The following is a 20733-nucleotide window of genomic DNA, read 5'->3' as shown; positions in this document are numbered from 1 at the left end:
AATAAATAAGTTCTACAAAAGAATGGCCCGAGGTGTTTTATCACATAATGGGAGAATATGACTTAAGAAGGTCACAGAAAGTTTTTCTGGAGAAGTAGAGACTGAGATTTAAAGGAAGAAAAGAAAAAAACCTATGTTCTGCAGCAGTGGATAAGGCAGTTAACTCCTCTTGATAAATGGAACAGCATACGTATACATCCTGTGGCCCCAAACGCAGAATGCCAAGATTTCAAAGGGCCTTTGAGGACACAATAGCTGAAAAAAAGTGGTTTTGTTTGTTTTCTGCTGTTTCCTAATTTCTTTACCTGGAGAAAAATGATGAGAATATAAAATTGATATATCATGTAACTAAATACTGGACCTTGCCATCTTGCTCTGAATCATTCTTTTAAAAAAAAAAAGAAGTGCCAGACAAGGCTTTAAATCCACTGCTTGAGAATGAGACTACAAATCTGAGCTGCTGCATCTTCTCTGGTCCGAGTTACTTAATCAAGCTCCGCAAATAGTCAAATCAACAACCTCTTAGAATGAGTAGCCTGTATATTCACAATATAAGAAAAATTCTTATACCTCATGGCAGGGGCAGGTAGGTGGAGAGCCAAAGCATTTAGCTCCATATAGATGACATTGATGGCTGAAATTTTAACTTTGGGCTGCCTCTTGGCATGTACAGAAACTGGCTGTCTACAAGAAGAAAAGTTTGTTCTTGAGTTCCCAAGAAGCATCAGTCAATGCCCTCAGGAATAACTTTCCAGAATGTTTTTGACTACAACCCATATTAAGAAAGCTATCTCTCATTGTGACTTACCACAGATATATAGACACATAAAGTTTTATATTTCAAATAAACCAAATATAAAAAGATTTTTTTTAAAAGAGTTCACTGGGGCCTATGGTCAACTAATCTATGACAAAGGAGGCAGGAATATACAGTGGAGTAAAGACAGTCTCTTCAATAAGTGATGCTGGATGGAGATGCAGATAGAGAACAGACTTATGGACACAGCAGGCGTGGAGGGGTAGGAAGGAGCGCGTGGGATGAATGGGGAGAGTAGCATGCAAATATATACACTAACATATGTCAAATAGATGGCCAGTGGGAATTTGTTGTATGACTCAGGGAACTCAAACCAGGGCTCTGTGACAACCTAGAGGGGTGGGATGAGGTGGGAGGGAACTGACATACGTATACTTATGGCTGATCCCTGTTGATGCATGGCAGAAACCAACACAATACTGCAATTATTCTTCCATTAAAAATAAATTTTAAAAAGATAAGTGGTGCTGGGAAAACTGGACAGCCACATGTAAAAGAATGAAATTAGAATACTCTCTAATACCACACACAAAAATAAACTTGAAATGGATTAAAGACCTAAAAGCAAGGCCGGATACTTTTTTATAAAACTTTTAGAGGAAAATACAGGAAGAACACTCTCTGACATAAATCACAGCAAGATCTTTCTGGACCCACCTCCTACAGTAATAAAAATAAAAACAAAAACAAACAGAAGAGAACCTACAGAATGGAAGAACATATCTGCAAACCAAGCAACTGACACGGGATTAACATCCAAAATAAACAAAGAGCAACTCAGTATCAATAAAACAAACAACCTAATCAAAAGTGGGTGGAAGATCTAAATAGATATTTCTCCAAAGATGACATATAGATAACCAAAAAGTACATGAAATGATGTTCAATGAAATGATGTTCAATATCTAATCAACACTAATTATAAGAGAATGCAAATCAAAACTATAAGGAGATTATCACCTCATACTGATCATAATGGCCATAATAATTAAAAAAAAAAAATCTACAAGCAGGAGTTCCCTGGTGGCACAGTGGATAAGAATCTGCCTGCCAATGTAGGGGACATGGGTTCGATCTCTGATCGGGGAAGATTTCACATGCCTTGGAGCTGCTGAGCCCATGTGCCATAATTACTGAAGCCTGAGCACTCTAGGGCCCTTGAACCACAACTAGTGAGCCCCTGGGCCACAGCTACTGGAGCCTGTGCACCCTAGAGTCCAAGCTCCAAAACAAGAGAAGCCGCCTCTATGCGAAGCCTGTGCACCGCAACTAGAGACAGCCCCCGCTCACAACTAGGGAGCCTGCATGAAGCAATGAAGACCCAGAGCAGCCAAAAATAAACACATAATAAATAAATGCGGTAGTGTGTACATGTCCAAAATATATATATATATTTTTTAAAATATACAAACAATAAGTGTTGGAGAGGGTGTGGTGAAAAGGGAACCCTCCTATTCTACTGGTGGGAATGTAAATTGGTGCAGCCATTATGGAGGACAGTACAGAGGTGACTTTAAAAGCTAAAAACAGAGCTACCATATGATCCAGCAATCCCACTCTTGGGCATATATTTGGAGAAAACCATAACTTGAAAAGACACACGCACCCCAGTGTTCACTGCAGCACTATTTACAACAGCCAAGACATGGAAGCGACCTAAACGTCCACTGACAGGAATGGATAAAGAAGATGTGGTACCTACATACGATGGAATGTTACAAACATTCAAACAGAACAAAATAGTGCCTTTTGCAGCAACATGGATGGACCTAGACACTGCCGTCCTGAGTGAAGTACATCAGAGAAAGACAAATATCGCGATCGCTTATATGTGGAATCTAGGGGAAACGGTACAAGTAAGCCGACAAAACAGAAATCGTCTCACAGATGCAGAAAACTAGCTGTTACCTGGGAGAAGGTGGGGTGGGTAGTTTGGGAGGTAGGGATTGACATATACACACATATAACTAATAAGGACCTACTGAGGGCTTCCCAGGTGGTGCAAGTGGTAAAGAATCCACCTGCCAATACAGGAGATGCAAGAGGCGTGGGTTCAATCCCTGGGTCAGGAAGATTCCCTTGAGCAGGAAATAGCACCCCCCCGCAGTATGCCTGTCTGGATAGTTTCATGGGCAGAGGAGCGTGGCAGGCTACTATCTACTGGGCCACAAAGATTCAGACATGATTGAGCACACACAAGGACCTACGGTACAGCACAGGGAACTCAATACTCATAATAACCTATATGGGAAAAGAATCCAAAAAAGAGTACATATATGTAAATGTATAACTGATTCACTCTATACCTGAAACTAACACAAACTGTAAATGAGGGACTTCCCTGGTGGTCCAGTGGTTAAGATTCTGTGCTTCCACTGCAGGGAGCAGGGGTTCGATCCCTGGTTGGGGAACTAAGATTCCTGCATGCTATATGATGTGGTCAAAAATAAAGTTAAAAAAATAAAGCTTTGTACGGATGATATCTCAAATGTATTAAATAACATTATTTTAATAAATATTATAAATTATACTCCAATAAATTGTTTTTAAAAAAGAGTTCACTGGGGAAATTAGAATATTTGAATATTTTAGAGACTGGCTATTACATGATATTAACTGTTAATTTTATTAGGTTTGGTAACAATTACATTATGGTTTTGTAAGAAAAAGCACACACTTAAAAATATATATACATCCTGAAATATATGAGAGTAAAATGAAGTAATGTCTGGGATTCACTTTAAAATATAATCGGCCAAAAAAGAGATAAAACTGGTATGGCACAAATCTTGACAACTGTTGGATCTGGGTGATGAACATATGTGGGTTTATTATATTATTCTCTCTACTTTTGTATATGCTTGAACTTTTTCATAGTAAAAAAATTAAGTTCAAAGGAAATGAATCTACTCTTACCCTAGCTATGTATAACACTCTTTCATATTTCTGGGTTTTTTTAAACTAAATAATAGAAGGGGAAAAGAAGGGTGGTGGTGACCCCCTAAGTTAATTTAATGATGCTCTAAAGGTTTGTGGTACATGGTTTGAGATTTATAGCTACCTGGTCTTTGCTCTGCCCATATGGAATCATTCTATCACAAAAGAGACATCTTGGTCACTTGAATGCAAATCAAAAACAAAAAGCCTAATTCTATTCAATGTTTCCAACTTCTAAAAATGTAATGCTTCCTGACATTTCCATAGTTGTCTATTTAAGTTCAGTGTAAATAGCTGCTGCCACTTCGGGAGCGCCTGATAATGTCTATCACAGTACAAGGATGCATGTCTCTCTGGTGACATCTAAATGTTGATCTTGTAAATTCTACAGCAACACATAATGTAGTACAAGGATATGCCAAGTAGCATCAAAAACATTTTTTTTTCAAAAGCTGGGTTTAATGTAAATGTCAAATCAACTCAGAGGAAAACAAATTACAAAATGTATTCAGATGATTTCAGCTAATTAATTATCTCCATTGATAATATTTTGAACTTTGGACGCATAGGTTATCAAATGCATCCTTCCTGTTGTTAGTTATAATTGCTAACTTACACAACACGGTGATTGTATACGTTGCTAAAATGTAAGACAAATTATTATTTTTTTATTTTTTCTATGTGGGCATTTTATATTTTTATGTGGGAATTTCCAACATTAAATTTATATACACCCAGTGTTTTTACTGTACTGAGATATGGATTGAAAACAATGCTCGTGATCCCAAAGATAAATACATCACACTCGCCTTCCTTTTGCTCACCTGGGGGAGATCACCCATCAGTTCCAAAATGCCACTGTCACTTGGTGAATGTGACTGGATAGCTAACATTTATAACACTGCTTCCTCCACCTGCTTAACTGCAACTGTATTTTATTCAAATGTCACCTTTTTCCAAGCCTCAAGCACTTTAGGGAAGCTGGGTTACATAAACCCTTTTATCTAAACCAGTTATGGTAATCCCCTTCTCCCTGCCATTGATTGGTTTAGTAATGAATATGTGATAAAATTCTGGCCAATGAAATAGGAGAGTAAGCCAGGTAGGGGGGTTTCTGGGAGGGTTTCTCCTGCTCCTCTAAGAGGTAGAAGATTATTCACGTGGACACTGTCAGAGCTGCACATGAGGCTGGGTCCCCTGCAGCATCTTTCTACCAGCCTCAAAGAGAACTTCACATAGAGGAGAACCAATCTAAGACAATCACACATAAAAAGAACTGAGGCTCCTACTTCTGAGTTTCTTACACTGTGAAATGGTCAATTTCCTTACCCTTTAAGCCTCTTGCATGTTACTTGCAGCTAAGAGTTCTTAAATGATACATGAGCTTTTTTAGCATTTTAAACTAAACTTCCTATCTATCACTTATTAAGTAAACTGTGAGCTTAAACTGAGTGGATCTGTGTGACTCCAGAACAGCTGGTCATTTCAGCTCAAAAACACCAAAAGTAAGTTGGGATGGGATCAAAGAAAAACACTAATGTACAAGTCTCTGAGAAATTTAGGAGTACTCTAGCCAACAGGGTGAGGCTGAGTAGAGAGAAGAAAAGATCAACAACAAAAAAATTGGTGCCTAGGTTAACTCTATTAGAACAAGGAGGCAAAAACTCAAACATCTGAATTTCATATATCATGGATCTCAAAATGTCTGGAGGCATGACTATAAGGTGTCAGCTGCAAGTGAGAAAGATCTCAGCTAATTATGAGACTACATGGTAGTGTGTGGTGTATCAAAGCAGGTGGCTTCTGAAGTTAAGTATCAGCAGAGGGAGAGATGCTGATCTAGTCTAAGGGTTGGAGAGAGAGGGAGAAGGAAAATGACTGAATTTTGACAGGAGATCTTTTTGTGGGAAAGGGGATGCTGCTGCTGCTGCTGCTAAGTCGCTTCAGTCGTGTCCGACTCTGTGCGACCCCATAGGCAGCAGCCCACCAGGGTCCCCCATCCCTGGGATTCTCCAGGCAAGAACACTGGAGTGGGTTGCCATTTCCTTCTCCATTGCGTGAAAGTGAAAGGGAAGTCGCTCAGTCGCGTCTGACTTGTAGCGACCCCATGGACTGCAGCCTACCAGGCTCCTCGGTCCATGGGATTTTCTAGGCAAGAGTACTGGAGTGGGGTGCCATTGTCTTCTCCGAAGGGGATGCTGGGCCACCCTTATTTTGCAACTGATGAGAAACGATTAGCTAGGCAAGGAATGGGCAGAAGGGCTGTATCACTCTGTCTTCACCAACGACCCTTCATAATTTTTAGAAAGGCATGCCAGGTACAGGAAAAAGTAGGTAGCACTTGGTTTTCATTAAGTGCAGGAGGATAATGTGAAGGTAACTGTTTTGACTCGAAAAACATCTTGAGCTTCTTGAAAGAAAGGAATGATGTCATTTCTAAATGGGAATTATGTATTTTATGTAAAGGAGTTATATGCTTGGCATATGCTATTTAAAGCAAAATGATCACAGCATATGTTTTGTTTTTTGTTACTTAAGTGACATTCAATGTTAGAACATCACCCAACGCATAGTAGGCATGCAGATTCTGGTTGAAGAAGTATTTCTTGAGTATTTACTAGAAAAAGTTGAAAAGGTGGAACATTTATTTGGCCAAACACAGGGGGGAAAGCTTTCTTAACATATAAAACTTCTATATAAATTTAAAATATTTTCTTTCTTTTTTTTTTTTTTGCAAAATACACCTTTTAGAATAAATTATTTCTATTATTACTTCAGGGGCTTTTTTAAGCTGACAATTTTTTAAACTAGCAAATATATTTTTAAACAGTTTCTAAAACTAAAGAAAGCTTGATAATTAGGTGTAAATAGAGATGTGAGTGGCAATTCTATTTAAACTCTTTAAAATCCATTCTACACTTGTTAGTATTAATGCAACATTTGATTTTTAGTCAAATTTGAATGGAGATAATATATAGCCATATCTGCCCGTGACAGAAGCTATCATGGATTTCAAATATGTTTATTATTTAAAATCCCATAAAATAAGTCTAATGGTTCAACAGGGATTTTCATTAATAGGGACAAGACTTTATAAACCACATTTGCAAAGTGTACAAAGCACATTTAAATCTAATCTGACCCACACATGTACAATTTCTTAGAAGCTTATCAAATCCAAGCCTTTGAAAATGCATACACTGTAACAGATTTTTCAAAAACATGATGGAAAATATATACCACCCAGCTAAACACTCTCTTGATTTAGAATCGAGGCCTATATGTTTCTATTTCCATAGTGACTATTGCTGTGGAATCGACATGTTTTAATTTAGATTTGAGATTATAAACATCGTTTGGAGACAGAATTTATTTTCTCTCCTACAACTTCTGAAAATTGATCAGTCTAAGTGCTACAGAACAGAAGCAAATTCTGAAGTAAGATTCAGAAATTATTTGGCTTGAGGGGCATTTTTTATTAACAGAAGATGAGTTTTTATGAAAATTTATGGCTTTTTAACCCACAATTTTTTCATGAATGTTCATACTTTGTAAAAAATACTCTAAAGAAGGGATTTCCAACAGGCCTCTCTCAGAAGCATTTAAACTGTGTTAAGATGTAATTGTTTTGTTTTTTAAGTCAAGGTCATAAGGATTCTTCAAATATTTTTGCCTAAATTTCTTAAAAGGTTAAAATAAGACTTTTTTTTTTCCTTCATTCATCATCTGAGAAGGGTAGTTAGAATGTGACTCACATTTAGCAATGTAAATTAGCAATCCAAATGACTAATGAAAAGAGGAGAATGAATTATATTCTTTTTAAAATCCTTATTTATTTTGTGGGCAGGACAATTGATGCATGGCAACTTTCACCCTTTCTGGTTAGCTCCTTGCTTCTGTCATGCCTATGTCTCCTCAATTCCTTTTTTGGCCATACCCCGCAGTGTGTGGGAACTTAGTTCCCTAGCCAGGGATCCAACCTGCACCCTCTGCAGTGGAAGCACAGAGCCTTAACCACTGGACCTCCAGGGAAGTCCCTACTCTTTTTATTAATGTTTTCCATGAGCTTTCTTTCTCTTTTGGAACCCCTACTCTCCCTCTGCTCAAGAAGCTTATAAATGAGAATGGGCAGGGTCGAGGAAAGCGGTGAAAGAAGCAGAGGTTGCCAAGTGCTAGGGTGGCGAGCAGCTCAAGATGCTGGTGGAGAAGAAAGAGCAAACCCAAGGACGAACGTGAACCCTGGGAGAAAACGAGGTGAGCAGGAACACGTCCCAAGAGCTCTACGAAAGGAAAATGTCTTATATCCTGAAAGGAAGGTCTACTTCTTCAAATAAAAACAAACTCAGACAACTTCCCTTCACAAGGTTCATATGACCCCCACAGCCCAGCTGCTACAGAAGCAGCTGCCAGCCCACACCTTGGGGCCTGCAGGGACTAGAAAGCCATACTAATTAAGGTTGCTCTTGAACTGCAGCTTTTAGTTTTGGAGAAATAAGGTTGAAAAATGCTTCATAAATCCACCCTCTTCAACAATTTCTGATTTTTTTTTTTTGTTCTCTCTGAAGAATAAAGCTAAACCAAAAGTTTATACACCCCCATTCATTGATAGAACTGCTCCATCCTCAGAAGCCAGCTTCTCAGCCCAGAGATGGTCTTCAATGAAAAGAAACTGTGAGTCTGCAATGGGGAAACCAGGAGAGATGTCAAGGAGAGGAGATTTCATTCATGATTAGCCAGACTCACCAATGATAACTGAAAGCTAACGCTTTGCAGTACTACTGCAATATGATTTCTCTCAAAGACTGCTGAAGGTGTGTGTGTGTGTGTGTGTGTTGCTTGTCATGTTCAACTCTTTCAACCCTATGGACTGTAACCCACCAGACCTCCTCTGTCCATGGGATTCTCCACCCAAGAATACTGGAATGGGTTGCTATGCTCTCCTCTAGGGGAATTTTCCCAACCCAGGGATCAGAATCACGTCTCTCACATCTCCTGCTTTGGCAGGTGGGGTTTTTTTTTACCACTAGCGCCACCTGGGAAGCCTGAAGTTTATTCAAATATGTCTGGCACACTCTTTGAAGGGACCACATTTACTATCCAGGGACAGATTAATTCATTCTTCAATGAGATATTCAGTGAATGTTTGCTGGAACCCTGAGGGCCATGAAGAACAATAGGCCAAGATAGTCATTCATTCCAAATTTACTAAACACCTCTTATGTGTTATGTGCTATTCTGGGATCCAAGGAATATAGCAATGAAGAAAATACATAAAAATCCCTGCCCTAATAAAGAAGGAAAGGGAAGAGGGAAAAAGTGGGAGTGAGTGTGAGTCTATGGGCATAGAAAGGAGGAATTCAAACTGACTGGCATGGAAGGCCTTCCTCGAGACCTGAAGGGAGAGATATTCCATGGGGATAAAAAGTTCCAGAGGAAGGCATGGAAAGTGCAAGGTCCTGAGGCAGGGGTTTGCCCAGCATGTGTGAGCAATATCACGCAGGCCATGGAGCGAGGGAGGGGGAACAAGCGGACGAGCTCAGACGCCAATTTAAGGGGATGGGTGTGGGACCTTGAAAGTCAGAATTAGGCTTTTACTCTTGGGCGGTAAATGGTAGAGCATTCAAGGGCTACAAGCAGAGTGACCGATATTTTGCAGCAAACAGTTACTGGGCATCTATTGTGAGCCAGGCGCTGTGCTAGTCCAGACGTGTGGGTGCTGGGGATGTGCTATCAACATGGAAGACATGGTCCCTGCTCTCATGGAGCTTAGACTGGAGAAGGACAGAAACACAAGCAAGAAAACCAGCTGACAAAAATGGTGGCTTGTGACCATTCTGAAAACAAAATCCAGGCCCTGCATCCTTGCATAATGCTAGATGGGGTTAGAGAATGGGTCTAGGTGTTGAGGAAGACATCTTCAAGGAGGTGATACTGGAGGTGAGTCTTCAATGAGACAGAGGAGCTAAATATAATGATGGGGAACAGAGTACATCAGGCAGTCCATGCTAAGTCACTTCAGTCGTGTCTGACTCTTTGCGACCCCATGGACTGTAGCCCGCCAGACTCCTCTGTCCATGGGATTCTCCATGAAAGAATACTGGAGGGGGTTGCCATGCCCTACTCCAGGAGATCTTTCCAACATCAGGCAGAGGGAACTGCATATTCTAGGGCCTGAGATATCAACAGGTGTGGCTTATTGCAAGGACAGAAAGACACCAGGACAGCTAGTCCGCAAAGCATGGAGGACAGCAGACAGAGGATGAGATTGTAGCCTCAGGCTGGAGGCAGACCGGAAAGTGCTTGAGCCCCAGGGAAGAGATCTGAAGAAGATACTGGTGATCCAAGGAAGAAAAATGTCACACATTATACAAGAGCTACGGACAGAAAACTGTGAAGGTTTTCAACGAGGCACTTGGAGGAAGGAAGTTATGTTGAACTGAGCTTTGAGGATGCACAGAATTGAGGCACGCCAGGAGGGGAGAGGACCCTGTGAAGGCGGAACGGGCACAGAGGGAGTGAATCCTGTCATCAGCACTTGCCCCGTAACAGCTGGGCCCCACTGCAGTCCTTGGGAACTCCCTTTTCCCCTAAATGAAAGGGCATGTGCCCGTAAGGTTTGAGAGAAATAAAAACTACTATTCACAAAATTCCTGTGCATAGTAAATGCCAAACAAATACTCGTTCTCATCTGTGTTAGTCATTCAGCCGTGTCCAACTCTTTGCAACCCCATGAACTATAGCCTGCCAGGTTCCTCTGTCCATGGGATTGTCCAGGCAAGAATATTGGAGTGGGTAGCCACGCCCTTCTCCAGGGGATCTTCCCGACCCAGGAATCGAACCTGAGTCTCAGATTCTTTACCATCTGAGCCGCCAGGGAAGCCCGTGAGTTCTCATGACAGAATATAAATGTTGCTGATTTAAGTTCTTGTCCCCCAATTTGAGAGACAGGAGGGAACCAGCAACAGTTATCTTCTGAACTTTGTATATCCTTTTCAACACTCGATTTTTTTTTTTTTTTAAAGGAGGAAGTACCTAGCTTCATTCAGACCTAGATTTGATGAGCGTGGAACTTGGCATGGGACATACATGACTGACAACCCCACACTATGGTCCTCCCAGTGTACTCAGGGAAAATAGGAAAAAGTAAGCCATGCCTTAATACAAGCCCACCTAGAATTAATGAGGTGGAGTGAGGGGAGCTAGGGCTCTTTTCAAGGATGAGCCTCACAAAGACCAGACCCACCCCCAACATTACTATATTACATATGTCCTTCCTTTCCAATAAAGACCTTTGCGATGCAGGCTATGCTCAAAGGATGAGCAGGAGCCAGCCACAAGAACAGTGAGGGAGAAGAGGCCACTCTACAGCTGAGAACAAGAAACGCAGGTGCAAACTATCAGATGTGGGGAAAACTCCAAACAAACAAAATCAGCCACCATTTAAAAAAAAAACAAAAAAAAAAACCTCATGGGGAAATGAAAATCTCTTCTCTCTTGCAGGCACTCTGGCATCTATTTTCCCAGAGGACAGAATGCCTAACACTGACTTCCGAAGCTATTGATTTCCCATGATCTAAGCAGGAGTGATGTGAGGAGTACTTTAAGCATACAGCTTCCACTTGTGAGTTCCGCGGAGCACCCCTCGAGGGACGCAACGGCAAACATCAGTGCATTCTTTTTCCAACACAATATTCCTCTGCAGTAGATCGTCAGTGGTCTTATGTCAATTTTAAAGATTTGAGAGAAAGCCATCGAGACCCCGCATCTTCTTCAAATTAATCTTCGGCCTACAGTTTAAATCCCACGTTTACTCTGGCTCACTCAAGACATCCAACTCTGCTCTGCTCTCCTCCCCAGAGAAACCCTGCACATGTTATCACAGACGTGTAGTATGTGAGAAATTTATGTGAGAGAAAATTCAGGCCAAGAGGACACTTTATCTAAAAGTCATGCATTTTCATGAATTAGCCACAAGTCAGAGCATTTTGACTTTCCACATTTCTTTTCCTCTGTGAGCTCTGGACATGACAGAAGTTGGCTAGCACCTTCTAGTTATTACTATACAACCCAGCTGGTGTTAACCTGTATGCGGGTTTCTGGGTGCACACTTCACAATATTCAAGACCGAAGAGCTAACTTGAAACCTATTAAGACAAATCGGATCAAGGAAGCTGTTCTGTTTCCTGGCGTCTCTTGGGGAATGTCAGCATGTAACCCACTGGCCTTCCTTTTACGGCTACGAGGAAGTTCAGTGTCTGTCACCATCAGTAACCCTAGTAGCTCAGGGACGCTTTCTCTCAGTAACCTAGTAACTCGTCTATTTCCCCTCCCATATGTCACCTTGACTTAATACTTTTATTGACTACCTTATTAAAAAGTGGTTTTGAGTGAAATTAGATTGATTTACTTTTGGAAAGGGACAAATGATAAATGACGGTTCTTGACTCTTAGGTCCACCGGGGTTTAGGGTCCATGTCCTGCAACAGACAAGGCACAGACTTCTAGATTCAGACCCCAGGAAGGGAAACCAGACTTCTTCCACGGCACCACTTGACCTCAGTCAGAATCTTCCTAAAGTCTATGTTGAGATGTCCTCTTTTTCAGTCAACCACACTTACATTGTTCCTACATCATGGGAGTACTGCAAAAAATAACCAGATTATATCCTAAGAGCTCACTCTTCTTTATTGTTTTGGTGGGGAAGAGGGGTATTTTACTGTTTCTCCCAAAGTTCTATTGAGATAAACTGACACAATGTTATATCAATTATAAGATGCATGACATGCTGATCTGATACACATATATTGTGAAACGATTACCGCTACAGTGTTAGCTAACACCTCCATCACGTCACATAATTACCATTCATATTCTGTGGTGAGAACACTGAAGATTTGTTCTCTTTGCAACTTTCAAGTATAAAATGCAGTATTGTTAACTATACTTACAGTGCTGTCTATCAGATCCCCAAAATGTATGAAACTTCTAACTGGAAGTTTGTACCCTTTGATCCGCATTTCCCCGTTTCCCTCCCTGAGAGATCTTCCTAAATCTCATCATGGTGGTGGTGTATTTTTAACTTTTCCCTGAGTTCCTTGGCTCAGCCTCAGCCCCACCTCTGAAGACATTTTTATTCTGTATATAAATACGATGTGTGGATAGGGTTATAGAGTTTTCTTCCTCCAAACTTCTTTCACGTCGCAAAGTAGGACATATCTACTTGAAAGATTCTCACAACCAGAAGAAGGGATTTAGGCAGACTATAAAAATGAGGCGCAAGGAAAACCAATCTTGAACTTCAGACGTTCTGTTTCTAAGGATTACAAGGAGAAGGTGGGTCATGGCTGAGATTACTGTAGTAGTCAGTATTTTTGGTGATAAACTACAGAAGAGAACTCTGGCTAATTTATGTGGGAAATTAATTCACTGGAAGGTTATGAGGGAGCTAGCAGAACAGAGAGGGAAGTTGTAATAGAAGGTTTGGAAGGGCAGGAATTAGGGCAACTCATGTAACAGGCTGACCCTCAGGTCTCCTTGGAATGAATGAGGTCCAGTTATCTGCAGTCTTGTCCCTCTGCTCAAGAGTTGAATTCCAAATAAAGTATCTGCATAATTCAACTTAAGCTCCACACCTGTACCCTGGCTGGTGGACATGTCCCAGGGGGGACTGCTTCACAATACCAAGGATCTGTGCTCAGTGGAGAACAGCAGCTCCCTCAAAGCAAAACCAGAAGGCTGATAACCAGGAGGGAAAGCAGACAATGCTCAGGCGAAAACAAACAATGCAACCATGCTTATGCTTGTGAAGCATCATTAGCAGCAGTCACCGGCATGAGGACACCCTACAAACCTCATCACTCCGTGAGCTGTGTAATAATTCGCTCTGTCACTCCCCTCTCCTGACACTTCGGCCAGGTCTCTGACTTCTGTGACTTCAGGAAGTGAGAGAAAAAGACTGGTATCCTGGAAAGCTCTCACCCAAAAGTCTGTTAAGAGTCTCAAGTTCCTAAGACAAGCAACCACCTCCTTGTGGAAAAATATGGCCTACCCAATATAACTGTTAAACAGTCACATTTAAGTCAAGGATGTGTTGCTTCGGTGATTCCATCTGGAGACTTGGCTGAGAAACGCGCGCTTTAAAAACATGGCAGCAGTATCTCTTTCTATAAATTTTTTTTTTAACTTTGATCAATTACTGTGTCATTCAGTGGGAAAATGATATGTGGGTCAATGGCCTATAGCACTCACTGCCCAGGGGTGCTTTTTCTTTTGTGTATCATACCATGGAAAACCCTTTTACCAAGTCCCAAGCAGATTTGAGCTATACCAACCAATGGATAATTAGGAGATGTGGGGGAGGAGAGGCTTTGAGATTAAGTCCAAGTGGATTGACTCCAGGGGCCAACTTGAGGTGTGCTGATGCTTCTCTTAGCTGGTGCCTGGATACAACAGGGCCTTGAATTGTATCATGACTGGTACCGATGACTTATTTCAAGTAGCTTTCTCCCACATATATGTTCTATCAAGTCACCCTCTTTGATTTCCTTCCTGGTGTTTACTAGCATCTGAATCTGTCTCCTGTTTCTTGGCTTGTTCATCACCTGTGTCCCACCATTAGGATGTTAAGATCCACAAGGTCAAAGTCTGTGATGTTCACAGCTGTATCCTCACCACAATGGCTGGCACATAGCGAGCCTTCAGTAAATGTTTTAGGACTGAATTGTTATGAGAATGCCAGTGGCTGCCCAGAAGCCTGAGCAGGTAACCTCCCTGCTCGTGGGGAGGAGTGGAAGTTCTTACCCACTCATTTTCGTGTACCTACTATGTGCCAAGCGCTGGGCACATGGCAATGAGCAAGGCAGACAACCTTGCCCTTGCAGTGCTTACTTTGCTAAAGAACTTGCAGGGCCTTCCGAGGTGTTTCAGTGGTAAAGAATCCCACATGCCAAGGAGCACCTAAGCCCGTGAGCCACGACTAGCGAGCCCACGTGCTGCAGCTACTGAAGCCCACGTGCCCTAGTGCCTGTGCTGCGCAACGAGAAGCCACCGCAATGAAAAGCCCGGGCAATGCAACTAGAGAGCAACCCCTGCAGCAACGAAGACCCAGCCCAGCCCCAAATAAATCAAATTACAAAAACCCAAAACATTGCATCATGGACCTCAAAATTTGAAGGGTAACAACTGTAGTATTAGCAATTAGTAGAGTAAAAAAGCTATAATTTATTGCATGTCAACTATGTGCCAGCCACTTTACACATATTATCTCACTTAAGTCCTTCTAACAGCCTTGCTATTGGCAAAGAATTTAAAGATGAGGCAACTGGGTCTCAATGTTAGAAGCTTAGTCATGCAGCTTAGTCTAGGGTACTCCACAAAGTTGATGATATTTGATCTGTATTCCCTGCTTTACTCAGAAATAGGCAGGCTTCAGCAGCCAGGCAGATGCTGTCGGGGCGCTAGGGTACCAATCTTTGTCCTAAGACACCTCAAACTCCAGCAGAACACTCCATTGGACCACGTGGGAAATCAGAATGCTGACAGTCCCTCCCTCTTAAATCACATCATTGATATGTGGTTTGTCTTTTGTCATCCGAACATTATTGACCAGGGATATATCAATTTGTTTTAGAGAGTGATACAATTAACATCACTAGAGCTGTGATGTTTGTTAGAGCTTAAAATTCATCAAAGGTTCATTATACAACTTACTGCTATCATTAGCACATTTTGCTCCGTTATGTTTTTTTCCATCTCATGTATATTATAAACTCAAGTTTATTACTGAAAAATTTTCAAAAATGGCGCATGGTGAAATTTTGAGTGAAGAATTTTTTGGTGAATTTCATGCAGATACTTCCTCTGATTGTTTGAGCAACACATATACTAGTGTCTCTGAAGAGGACAGTTCTTCAGAATATAGTTCTAAATCAGGCGACCTCAATATTAGACCAAGAAAAAGACAAAAACCTTAGTGATTGACTGTTATGGGAAGTGAAAATGAAACTCATGGTACATAAGACTTTACAGGTGTGTTGGGTATAATTATTGAATGTAATAATCCACAAAGTGTTAAATAACAATTAATTTTTGGTTTGTCAAAATAAAAATTGCCAATCACAAGCAGCAGTTTCAGCAAAAATCATCTGGTCAGTAATGAGTTAAGGTGCCTCACATTCCGGTGATAATCATCACAGTTATTTACCTAAACACCTGCAACGGATCCGGTGTTTGATTAGCCCCACTGCATCGAATCCTTATGGCCCATGTTACTGCACGCATTTTGCAGAGAAGACATCTCAGCTTCAGAGAAGACAACACTGTAGCGCAGAGTCTTACAGTTGCTCAGAGGCACAACTAAGTTTCAAAGTCACGCTCTTCGTATTAAACCCAGCCACACCCAACCTCATCTAGACGCTTCAACTCACCGTCCTTCTTTCACCTGTAGGCTTTCACGTGGGCTGCATGAGACGGCTCTCCTTCCATCTCTCCGTTGGTAACACCTCCTGCTTGTTGAAGACTCAATGCAGGCACGACTTTCTCTAGCCAAGCATCTCACGCTTCCCTTTTTTCTGCCCAGTGTCCATCAGGAGTCGCAGAAGTGAGAGCTGGGAGACTCCACATTAGAGCAAATAGCCATGAAGTCCATGCGTGCCTCCGGCTTCAATCATACCAGAGTCCAACAGGGTCTTTCTGGGCCTCCTTTCGATTCCTCTCCCTCTCCACCTATAATACTTTCAGTACTGGAAGGTCTGAATATTGTAACAAACATGCATACACCATAACATTGTAACAAACACGTGTACATCGGTCCCCAGACTTAGGCTGAGTCCACTCGAGAACCTCAGGAGCACGGCTTCCACCTTGACCCACGCCAGGGCACAACTTACAAGTCTCTGATTGGGTCACGTGACCAGTCCTGAGCCAGTCACCATGGCCAGGAAGACGCCGTACTCTGATTGTTCAGACCTGGGTCACATGCCCACCATGGAGGGAGGGACCCACCTTAACCATATGGATGGAGAGTGGAGGGGAGATGGTGTCTCAGAAGGAAATGTTGATGTTGTTACCAGAGGGGAGAATGATGATCAGCAGGCAAAAGAAACAGATGTCCACTACACACCCCACGCCAGACAGGACTGAATGCGAATTTCATCTTCATGACCAGGTGTTGTATGGGGATTTTTGTTGTATGTGATTTTCACCTCTACTCTATTATAAGGGCTTCCCTGGTGGCTCAGAGGTTAAAGCATCTGCCTGCAATGCGGGAGACCTGGGTTCGATCCCTGGGTAGGGAAGATCCCCTGGAGAAGGAAATGGCAACCCACTCCAGTATTCTTGCCTGGAGAATCCTATGGACAAAGGAGCCTGGTGGGCTACAATCCACAGGGTCACAAAGAGTCGGACACGACTGAGCAACTTAACTTTCACACTTTTCTGAGGCAGAGACTATGTTCTTCTCTTCCTTGTAATTCCAGCACCCAGCATAGTGTCTGACACATTGGAGGTGTTCTTATCATATTTGTTGGATGAATAAGTGTATTAATTTATGAAGCCCTAAGGGTGTTATTGGGGCTTCCCAGGTGGCACAGTGGTAAAGAATCTGCCTGCCAATGCAGGAGTCACAGGTTTGATCGCTAGGTTGGGAAGATCCCCTGGAATGGGAAATGGCAACCCACTCGAGTATTCTTCCTTGGAAAATTCAATGGACAGAGGAGCCTAGTGGGCCACAGTCCTTTCATCTTTTAAGGGCAGCATCATTGTGAGGTGGAACGAACACAGATGCTAAATCAGTGTTTCTTAAGTGTAGTCAGGAACCAACTGCCTCAGGTTACAATGCAGATTCCTGGGCTACAGAGCAGAACTGTTAACCCAGCATCTCAGTAAATGGAATTCAGGTGCCTTTTTCTTTTTTAAAAAATTCTTTTATTGCAACGTAATTGCTTTACAATGTTGTGTTAGTTTCTGCTATATAAGAAGTGAATCAGCCTTATGCATACATACATACCCTCCCTCTGGGACCTCCCTCCCACCCACGCCCCCATCCCACCCATCTGGGTCATCACAGAGCATGAACTCAGCTTCTGTGCTTTACTGCAGGTTCCCACTAGCTATCTATTTTACATTAACACATGGAAGTGTACATATATCGATCCTAATCTCCCAGTTCGTCCTACCCTCCCTTCCCACTCTGTGTCCACGTGTCTACTCTCTGCATCTGCATCTTTATTCCTGCCTTGGAAGTAGGTTCATCTGTACCATTTTTCTAGATTTCATGTGTATGTATTAATACACGGTACTCATTGCTCTCTTTCTGACTGACTTCACTCTGTACGACAGACTCTAGGTTCATCCACATCTCCACAGATGACCCTGTTGCATTCCTGTGAGTGGCCGAGTAGTATTCCATTCTGTATGTTGCCACATTTTCTGTATCCATTCCTCTGTTATTGGACTTTTAGGTTTCCACGTCCTGGCTATCATAAACGGTGCTGAAACGAGCACTGGGGTACCTGTGTCCTCTTGGATTATGGTTTTTTTCAGGGTATGTGCCCAGTAGTGGGATTACTGGATCATATGGTAGTTCTATGTTTAGTTTTTTTTTTGGTTCCATCTGGTCTTGGTTGCAGCACATGGGATCTTCATTGCATCACACGGGCTCTTCCATAGTGGCATGCATGCCTAGTTGCCCTGCAGCATGTGGGATCATAGTTCTCTGACCAGGGATCGAACCTGTGCCCCGCTATCCCAAGGCACGTTCTTAACCACAGGACCACCAAGGAAGCCCCCTGTGTTTAGTTTTTAAAGGAACCTCAATACTGTTCTCCACAGTGACGACATCAATTTATATTCCCATCAGATGCATTTTAAACAAAAATGTTATGCGGTTCTTGTACATCGTCCTTTTAAAACCATGACCCATATTTAGACAGAATCATCTGAGTATGAGTCGCCAGTCCATCACCTTCCAGTCATGTGAACTAACAGGAATCATACCTTCTCAGCAACTAGGTTTGCCCCTCTTTAAAATGAGGCTGAGAAAACTTACCTAATGAATATGTAATGAAGAGTCAACAAGATAACACAGGTAAAATTTCTTTAGAAAGCTCTGCATTCATGTTTTGCTACCTGAGTTTTTCTAATAATTACCGCTAACTTCTGGAATTCTTCCTGTGTACATGCCAGGTACTATTCTAAGTTCTAATTATATGTGTTAACTCATTTAAGCCTCACAACAGCCCTGTGAGAAAAAAACATTTTTTTTTTTCTTTTTAAGGTACAATTGACACAGAACGTTTTATTAGTTTCAGGCACGATAGAAACTATTTCTATTTTGCAAATGAAGAAACAGAGCCCTGAGAAGTATCTGAGCTAGGATTTGAACTCAGCTGTTTTGATGCCAGACCCCAGGCTCCTAACCAATCACTGGATTTTCTCCTTAGAAATAATAAGTTATCTTTCCCAAGGCAATTCATCACCTTGCACTTTGTGGGGGCGGGGCAAAATGAGGACCGTGAAACTCCTTGAGGAAGGAAAGAACTCCAAAAATGACCCAGGACTGAAGACCACCGAAGGAGAGAAACCACAAAGGTTATGTGTCAGGTCACATGGCCTTCACGGGATGCCCTGATAAAAAACACATTATATCAGATTCTGATTGATCTACAATAGAAACGTCTCACTTTCTCCTCTATTTCCTGAAATCCACCTTTCTAGATTGTATAACACCTCTGTGCTTTGAAAACCAGAGCCAGTCTTTCATCCTAGATGACTGTTTTTATTTTGAATTGGTATACTTTTTCTTCCCCATTCTTTACTTCTAGGCACCAATATATTTTTTTCATGAAGCATGAGCAAAGCCTGAAGTGCAAGCCAAGACCTCAGAAATGTGATAGCTGTTACCAAGGATTTGAGAGTAAGAATACAAAACCTAGAATCAAGATTTCAAGGCTGCACTCTAGTATCTGAGGTGGCACCGGTCCCACATCAAATATGGAATAAATAAGGCATTAAGCAACCACACAATTTGTTCTGGGTTCCTTAGCTGGAAGTTGGGCTTCCCTGGTGGCTCAGACACTAAAGAATCTGCCTGCAATGCGGGAGACCTGGGTTCAATTTCCGAGTAGGGAAGATCCCCTGGAGAAGGAAATGGCTGCCCACTGAAGTATTCTTGCCTGGAGAATTCCATGGACAAAGGAGCCTGGTGGGCTACAGTCCATGGGGTTTCAAAGAGTTGGACACTTAACACACTCCTTAGTTGGAAGTGGAAAACCCTATCACACACAGTGTTAGGCTCTCTTTACCTGGCTTTACTGAACACTGAGTGTAAAAGAACTCCAAACACTTCCACTGTTGGGAATGTCTGGACATTTATGTTTAATTGGGATGTAATATGCATCTGAAATAGACAGATATGTTGACCTACTTTGTTAAAAAGTGAAAACATTAAAGTGACGCAGTGTCTTAATGCCAGATGAGCTAAGAGAAATAATTTAAATACTTGATCACCTGGTCCACAAAGCCGTGGGTGATGAGTGTCTTTCTCTCTACTTCTGTGCCCTGTGCAGAATTAGGAAGGCAGTCACCTGGGGGGTGACAGTTTTGAATGGTCACTAGGACGGAGGGTAGAAGATCTGAATGTGAGTTAGGGACATCTGGTATCCTGGTGGGTGGGAGCGGGGTGGGGGTGGTCTTAGCTCTAGAAGAGAGAGAGGTATAGTTTGAGGAATGCTGGGAGCTCATAACCAGATTACCAGAACTTGTAGGGAGTCCTCAAAGGCTAGCCTGATACATTTTTTACTTATGAAAGAAACATCCAGAGGGTTGGTGATGGGCACCAAGAGCTTCAGATCAGCACCACCAAAGGTGTGTGGCTCGTGGTAGAGTTTGCTTTGTGCTGGCAAGCCCACCTTTCTGCCTACTTCCTCGCTCTTGGCTGGTTGAGTTCTGCCTCTGTCTGTCCAGTGTCCACCAAGGGGCCT

General features: G+C 42.0%; 1 long non-coding RNA gene across 2 annotated transcripts in view; it reads right to left on the bottom strand.

Moving 5' to 3' along the window:
- Positions 1-16813, bottom strand: part of LOC147348314 (uncharacterized) — a 90706-nt gene extending 73893 nt beyond the window's left edge. Inside the window, exon 1 of one of the 2 annotated variants that reach the window (XR_015151443.1) lies at positions 16180-16813. This is a non-coding gene — a long non-coding RNA (uncharacterized LOC147348314). The other variant, XR_015151444.1, reaches the window with a different exon arrangement.
- Between the last annotated feature and the right edge of the window lie 3920 nt (positions 16814-20733).

Source organism: Bos grunniens, chromosome 22 (assembly GCF_055505025.1).
Source record: "Bos grunniens cultivar Pamir isolate PY7600 chromosome 22, Bosgru_T2T1.0, whole genome shotgun sequence".
Taxonomy (NCBI): Eukaryota; Metazoa; Chordata; class Mammalia; order Artiodactyla; family Bovidae; genus Bos; species Bos grunniens.
The sequence above is the reverse complement of the archived record's forward strand: the minus strand, read 5'-3'. Positions and strand labels throughout refer to the sequence as shown.